The sequence below is a fragment of the Pituophis catenifer genome, unplaced genomic scaffold (assembly GCF_029215685.1).
Source record: "Pituophis catenifer annectens isolate HBS135680 unplaced genomic scaffold, rPitCat1.0.hap2 SCAF_4, whole genome shotgun sequence".
NCBI lineage: Eukaryota > Metazoa > Chordata > Lepidosauria > Squamata > Colubridae > Pituophis > Pituophis catenifer.
In genome coordinates this window covers 94,783,549-94,791,169 of record NW_027256884.1, presented here as the reverse complement: position 1 = coordinate 94,791,169, position 7,621 = coordinate 94,783,549, and positions in this window count along the sequence as shown.

The following is a 7,621-nucleotide window of genomic DNA, read 5'->3' as shown; positions in this document are numbered from 1 at the left end:
AACTAATCTATGGAAATATAAGCAGCTCTTCAATAAACTATTCATTAAGACAAAACATTTCCCTTTGCCAATGGAGCTCAAAATAGTTAGAAATACCTAAACATACTAGACAACTATTATCTGCAACAGTCTTATTTTAAATGCAACAGTCTTATTTGACTAGGAACTTCATCTTAAGGTAGAGCAAAAAAAAAAGATACTCTCTCTCAGTTCTCCCAGGAAGAAGCTTCTTAACTTGTGCTCATAGATCCCATCTTTCCGCTGAGTAAACTAAGTAAAAAATTCTTCAAACTGGACTCAGCTCCTGAAGAGAACTTGGATAGTTTTATGTATTTTTCTAAGACATATAGAGCACTTTATCATCATCTTCTGTGATTTTTTTTTTTTTTAGTAATAACTACTTTTACGACAGGAGGATAATAGCTTTGCTTTGTTTTTCCCTTCAATATCAAAGATAGGGATCTGATTTCAGGAGAAGAAAACTGACATTCATTTCTCCTTGCCACTTTATCACATTTTGCATTGAGTTAAATAACTTTGATGGTGGAATGTTTCAAGCTGTATTTTGGATTCCCTGTGAATTTAACTTCTATTAGATTATCCTTGTCTATTTAATTAGATACCACATTTTAGGTACGGCCAATCATAGTTCTGACTGAGCATATGCAATTTCTAGCAAATATTCCCTTAGAAGAAACTGCTGTGAACAAATTGTTGCAGAATTAGGCTTATCATTTCCACTGTTGGAATTATTGTTTTTTAAAAAATCTTATCCACTCTAAGCTCACTATAGCAAGAAAGGTGATCTAAATTTATTTTTTGGGACGTCTGGAAATAAACAACTCTTAAATGTGCTCTGACTTTATCAGTTGCATAATTTTAAAGGGTCACTAGATTAATGCCAACAATACAAAAATACAATAACTGAAAAGTCCAATTTAGATCAGCCAGATGTGCGTGTGTGCCTGGTAATGGGCATGCTGGATGAAGTTATGAAATAAATAACAAATATGAGATTTTTATTTTACCAAATATTTTGCAAATCTAGCAGAGTAGACAATTTAAGTTCAATTTTAGTATTCCGAATTTCTTCACAAAAATAATTTTTCACTACTACAGACTGAACCGCACAAATATAAGAATTGAGTAATAAAGGAGGTTTTGAAACTATTTTAAAACTGCATAGCTTATTAGCTAATGGGACAGTTTTACTTAAAGAATTATTTCACCCATTCTTCCAAATGAATGGATATGGTAATGTTTATGATTAGACATATGGTTTGTGTCCTCACCACAATATGGTTGTTTGGGGCAATAACCTTGGGTCTGTATGAATGCATCATCTCTGACCTTCAGTAATGTTATAAAATAAAGATCTGGTCCTATGTTCAAGCAGCAGAAGTAATAGATATAGTTGTGATTAATTTAATGGTATGATATGACCTTTGTTTCTAATTAGATTTGTCCGGCAGGACTCCTTTGCTGGAAACATCTTCCAGATGTTCTTGTAATTTATTAATTCTAGTAGAAAGAATAGTAGCAGAAAAAGCATTATGTTTCTTGGTTGAGGCCTGTTATATAGCATGCTCTTTCTTGGCTGAATGTTTTCTGTGTAAGCTGACCTCTTAGTGCCATATTTCATAAACAACATGGATGCATTGGTTGACAATTAAAACTATCAGGCTTAATCTAAAAATTACATTACTGCAAAGCCTGTCGTAATGTATTATTCATGAAATATATCTGTTTAAAATAAAATTCTAGAATAAGCATACAATATCTGGGCTACAGACTAACACAACTCTCCTACAACTGCTGAAATCCAGTGGTTCTCTGTATTTTTGTACCAGAGATAAGGTACACGTAGTCTTCAACTTATGACCACAATTGAACCTGTTTCTAAGCAGAGCAAATTTCAGTTGCTAAGTGAGACCATTGTTAAATGAGTTTTGCCCCTATGTCACTTCCTTGTCATAGTTGTAAAATGAATCACTACAATATGGTTGTTAACTGAATCTGGCTTCCTCATTGACTTTGCTTGTCAGAAGGTAGCAAAAGGGGATCCCATGACTCCATGGCAATTATCATAAATATGAGTCAGTTGCCAAGCTTCAGAATAGAATAGAATAGAATAGAATAGAATAGAATAGAATAGAATAGAATAGAATAGAATAGAATAGATTTCTTTATTGGCCAAGTATGATTGGACACACAAGGAATTTGTCTTGATGCATACGCTCTCAGAGTACATAAAAGAAAAGATACATTCGTCAAGAATCATAAGGTACAACGCTTAATTATAGTCATTGGGAAACAGTCAATATAAATCTTAAGGATACCAGCAACAAGGTTACAATCATACAGTCATAAGTGGGAGGAGATGGGTGATAGGAACGATGAGAAGTTTGATCACATGACCATGGGGATACTCATAAGTGTGAAAAAGGTCATAAATCACTTTATTTAGTGTCATTGTAATTTCAAATTGTCACTAAATAAACTGTTGTACATCAAGGACTGCCTGTATACCCATTCTGGAAATGAATAGTAAGTACTCCTATAAATCTGTCAGTGCTAGACAATTTCACACGATCTCACAAAAGCTCCTTGTTAAATTTTATGGAATTTTTGACCTGATTGATAGCAGAGCCCCCAAATTTAGCACAACAATTAGCCATTTTGCAGCCAGTAGTGCAGTAGCAGCAATGGAGCTGACAGAGGCAGTTCCTAAATATTTAGCAGTACACAACTTGTTTACAGACAACTTGCACTAATGCTGCTGCCCCCAGTATTTTCTGGAACAATACATATTTACCTGGTCCACAGCATCTCTTAAGTCTTAAAAACTGTTTTTCAAGAATAGGGACATTTGAGGGAACAATAAGAATATAGCACCTTTCCTCTTATAAGTCAGGGATTTAATGCAGGGGAAGGCGTTCTTTGATGCGTAGAGACATATTTAATGATGCTTGACACTGCAAGCTGTTCACCTTGGCATTAAGAAAAAAATACTACAATATCTGAAAGTGTATGTTCAACTCCAGCTGACTATATTCATGTACTTCTATGGAAGAAGTTTGCCTTTGTTCTATTCTAGGATGTTTGTTTGTTTGGATTTCTGATTGGACTATCTTATGCCCCTGGTTTTTCCTGAACATCTTACATCTAAACAACAATCAGTCCCAGACATGGCAAACTGCTGAGACCTCAAACAGATATTTTTCCTTTGTCTTGTTAATTTGAGTAGATCTTCCACCCCCACCCCCCACCCCCGTGTCCCTAGAGATAGACTTTCAAGGATGGAAAATGTTCATTTAGTAAAATGTATCAAAGAATGAATCGATAGTACTGTGAAAAACTTGTTCAATTGCTATGTTTTCACATAGATTATGGAAATATGTAATCTTTTTATACTATTGTAAACTAATTAATGCTTCCATTAAAAGAGTTTTACAATTACTTATTCATATAGTATGGGTTATTTTCCCTTTTGAAAATCTTGCTTAGGAAAAGAGTAACGTTTGAAATAGGATGAGTTGGCAAATATGCCTTTGAGTTCTGTTGATGGGGAGGGGGGGCAATGAGATAGCATAATCAGAAACCTCAATGCTTGTATGGTATAATTGATGTTTACCAAGATTTGTAAGTTAATTGGCTCCTTTATAAAAGGGCACTGAATTCTTCTTCATCTTCAGTTTTGTGATTATGGCAAAGGATAATTTCTGTTTGTTTGCAATTCTCCTTATCTTGAGCAATAAGAAATTGAAATGACATCCCAAATCTTAACAGATGTATCAGTTCGCTCGATAATATTAGATTAAAATGAATCTAATAGAATAGAATGACTGCTAGATTCCTGCTTCTGCATAGGGCTGACAAATAATCAACAAGCCTGAAAGGACAGCAAAAAGGGAGGTAAAGGGGCTTCCTGTACAGAAACATAACTTTCTTTTCATTTCCATTGTGGACAGCATGCTGTGTGCGGTTGGTCAAGCAATTAGGAATCAGTTTGGTGCGAGTGCTGTCTATTGCACATTAGACACAAATAACTACTTTACATCTATTACAGATTGTGAAAATTAAGAAATATAATTAGTGTGTTAAAAGGCAGCCTACTTTCATGCTTTCACTTGTTAAGAATATGACGGCTTAGAATGAAAGGATAGAAAGGATGTGACAGATCGCAAAAAAGAAAAAAGTCTGAAATGATTTGTGAAGAAAAATTACTAGTAGTGAATTTATCAAAAGAATGCCATAATCATAAATATATTCATAATGTAAATATAATTAGAAATAACCAAACCAAAATTTTCAACCTGCCTCTAAGAATTCATTGAGTTATAACAGCAATCCTGTCTGATCATATGAAGGACACCACATCTGATCCCTGGGAAATGCTGAGTTGTCCTTCTTAAAGCATTATGATTTGTACTGAGATGACTAAAGAATTATGCTAAGCAACTGCATGACTTGGAAAGATTCAGCTTATGCGTTATCTCTTATGCTTATTATGCAGCAGTTAAAGGCAAAGGAAGAATGCCAATGCCAAATTGGGTATTGATTAAGGTGACCAGACGTCCCGCTTTTGGCGGGACAGTCCCGATTTTTAGCAATTTGTCCCGCGTCCCGTGGCGTTTCAAAAAAGTCCTGATTTTTCATTCTGCCTCCTGAGTCCCGCTGCCTCTTGAGCCCCAGCTGATGGCTAGAAGAAAAAAAACTGTTTAAACTCTTGCCCGGGGCTTCAAAGGGCCGCCCTACAGGCAATCAGTGTAAAGAGTTCCTGAAGCAGTTTTTTTTTCCCCTAGCTAAGCTGCAGAAACGAAACCGAAACCAGGATCTTTGGTGCAACGTGACAAAATGAGGCAGAGAGAGATTTATTTTTATTTTTATTTTTCCTCCCCAAAAAAGGTAGGTGAAAAACTGCAAACAATGGGAAATTTAGGAGGAGAGTTCAAGATTTTAAAACACAAAAGAAAAAAAAGCTGTATTTAACTAGGGAATTGTAATAATTGAGATACTATTAATTGTATATTGTGTTGAAAGCAGAAATGGTTAAGTTGTGGTTCAGAGGAATATATGGGGGAAATTATTTGGTTTATTATTATTGGTAAATATAATTAATTGATTTGTAAGAAATTGGATTGCATGGAAATAATTGGAATATTCATGTTCATATTGATTAATATACAAAAAAGATAGTTATATAACTAATTGATTTATATTAAAATGTTGAATTTGTATTAAACAACTGTATTACATAATTACATAATTAAACAATGTGAGGATGGATATAAAAATAGATGACAATGGAAAGGGGTATAATATAGAATAGAAGGGAAAAATTGAATTTGATTAAGATTAGAGATGAGGATGAAGGGTAATATTGGTTTTTTTAAAAAAATAGATGAGGAATAAATATGGCAAAAAGGAAATATAGAAATTGTAAATTTAATTGAAGTGACTAAACACTGTTTAAATTTGTGAACCGGCCAAATACTCTGTTCAAAGAAAATAAATTGTATGTTTGTATGTGTGTTTCTAATTACTGCTATTTATTCATATTTGTTCTCTTTTATTCTTTAAAGTTTAACCATTCATTCTTTATCTTAATATCTTTATATTTGTTCGGGGTTGGCTTTCTTCCCTTTCATCTTTTTTATTGTACAGCAATCTTTCTCCTCAAACCTACCACCTCTCTCTTTTCTTTCCTTCTTACTTTCTCTCCCCCCCTCTTCTTCTCCTCCCTACTTCCTCTTCCTTTCTCCTTCTCCTCCTCTCTTCCTCCCCCTCTTACCCTCACTCACTCTAATTTCCCTTCCCTTCCTTCACCCCTCTCTATTACTGTATCCTTTTATGCATATGGACTACTCAGAGGGCTGAAAAAGTTATTTTTGACTGGTCCTCGCACTTTTGACCAGTCCTCGAACTTACGACTGTCCTCACATTTTACGTTTTTGCCCTATCTTGTCACCATGGTGAAGAGAAGCAGTTGTGAAATGAGTGACATGGTTGTTAAGAATGCTGCACGGGCATAAATGTGAGGATGGTCATAAGTGTGAGGACCAGTCAAAAGTGCGAGGACCTGTCAGAAATGACTTTTTTCAGCCCTCTGGTTAGTCCTTTTGTGCATATGGACTACTTAGAGGGCTGAAAAAGTTATTTTTGACTGGTCCTCGCACTTTTGACCAGTCCTCGAACTTACGACTGTCCTCACATTTTACGTTTTTTGCCCTATCTTGTCACCATGGTGAAGAGAAGCAGTTGTGAAATGAGTGACATGGTTGTTAAGAATGCTGCACGGGCATAGATGTGAGGATGGTCATAAGTGTGAGGACCAGTCAAAAGTGTGAGGACCTGTCAGAAATGACTTTCCAGCCCTCTGAGTAGTCCCTATACACATAGCCATGGCCACCCGGTCACATGACCAGGTAGCCATGCCCACCCAGTCACATGGCCTCCAAGCCACGCCCACATAATAAGCCACGCCCACAATGGTGTCCTCTTACCAATGTTAAAATCTGTTCACCTTACCCTATACACATAGCCACGGCCACCCAGTCACATGACCAGCTAGCCACGCCCACAAAATAAGCCACGCCCACAATGTCCCTCTTTACCAATGTTAAAATCTGGTCACCTTAGTATTGATAGAACTTGGCATTTCAGCAAAATCATAGATTGGTAGGAAAATATTTATTTTCTAAAATTTACCATTTTCAGTATAAATAAGAAAGAGCTCAAATGTAAGGAAATTTAGCTTAACACGCACAGAAATTAAATATGGATCAGTACTGCCATTTTGAATTGAATGTGGAAACAAATGGAAGCCAGTGAAGCGGGCAACATCTAGCAAAGCAGATTAGTATCAGTTTAGTCTTCTAAACAATTTTGTCATCTAAAATAGAGGTCCCCTTTGCGGCCTGCCACTCGGCTGAGAGGGGCAGAGGGCAACTAAGCTGTGCAAGCTGTGGGGTGGCATGCACACACATGCATATGTGGCTCAACTGCAAGTAGAGCTGCACATGCATCCATGCTGGCCCACCGCTTGTGTGAGTTGTGCTGCGCTTACGCATGCATGCCAGGCCGCCTCTCACATAGCCCGATTCCGAATAGGCCACAGCCTGGTAGTAGACTGAGGCCTGTTGGGGACCCCTATTCAAACAAGCTATTCTGTCTAGATAATTATAATTGGTACGTTGGCCTGAAAAAGCCAGCAAAGGGAATTCTAGGAGTTGAAGTCCACACATTCGACAACAAAGTTGCCAAGTTTGAGAATTATGGGGCTAAAGCAATCTTCCCTATATTGTACTCACAGAGATATTAGTTTAGTTTAGTTTAGTTTAGTTTAGTTTAGTTTAGTTTAGTTTAGTTTAGTTTAGTTTAGTTTAGTTTAGTTTAGTTTAGTTTAGTTTAGTTGATTTGTATACCGCCCTATTCCCGAAGGACTCAGGGCGGTGAACAGCCAAACAATAAAATACATAAATACAAAAAATTTAAAAAACCAGATAAAATCAAATTAAATCATTTTGGCCCGGACAGATTAAAACACCCCAATAATTTAAAAACAGATTAAAATTTACATATTAAAAGAGGGAGGAGATTAGGCCAAGCCCGCTTGATG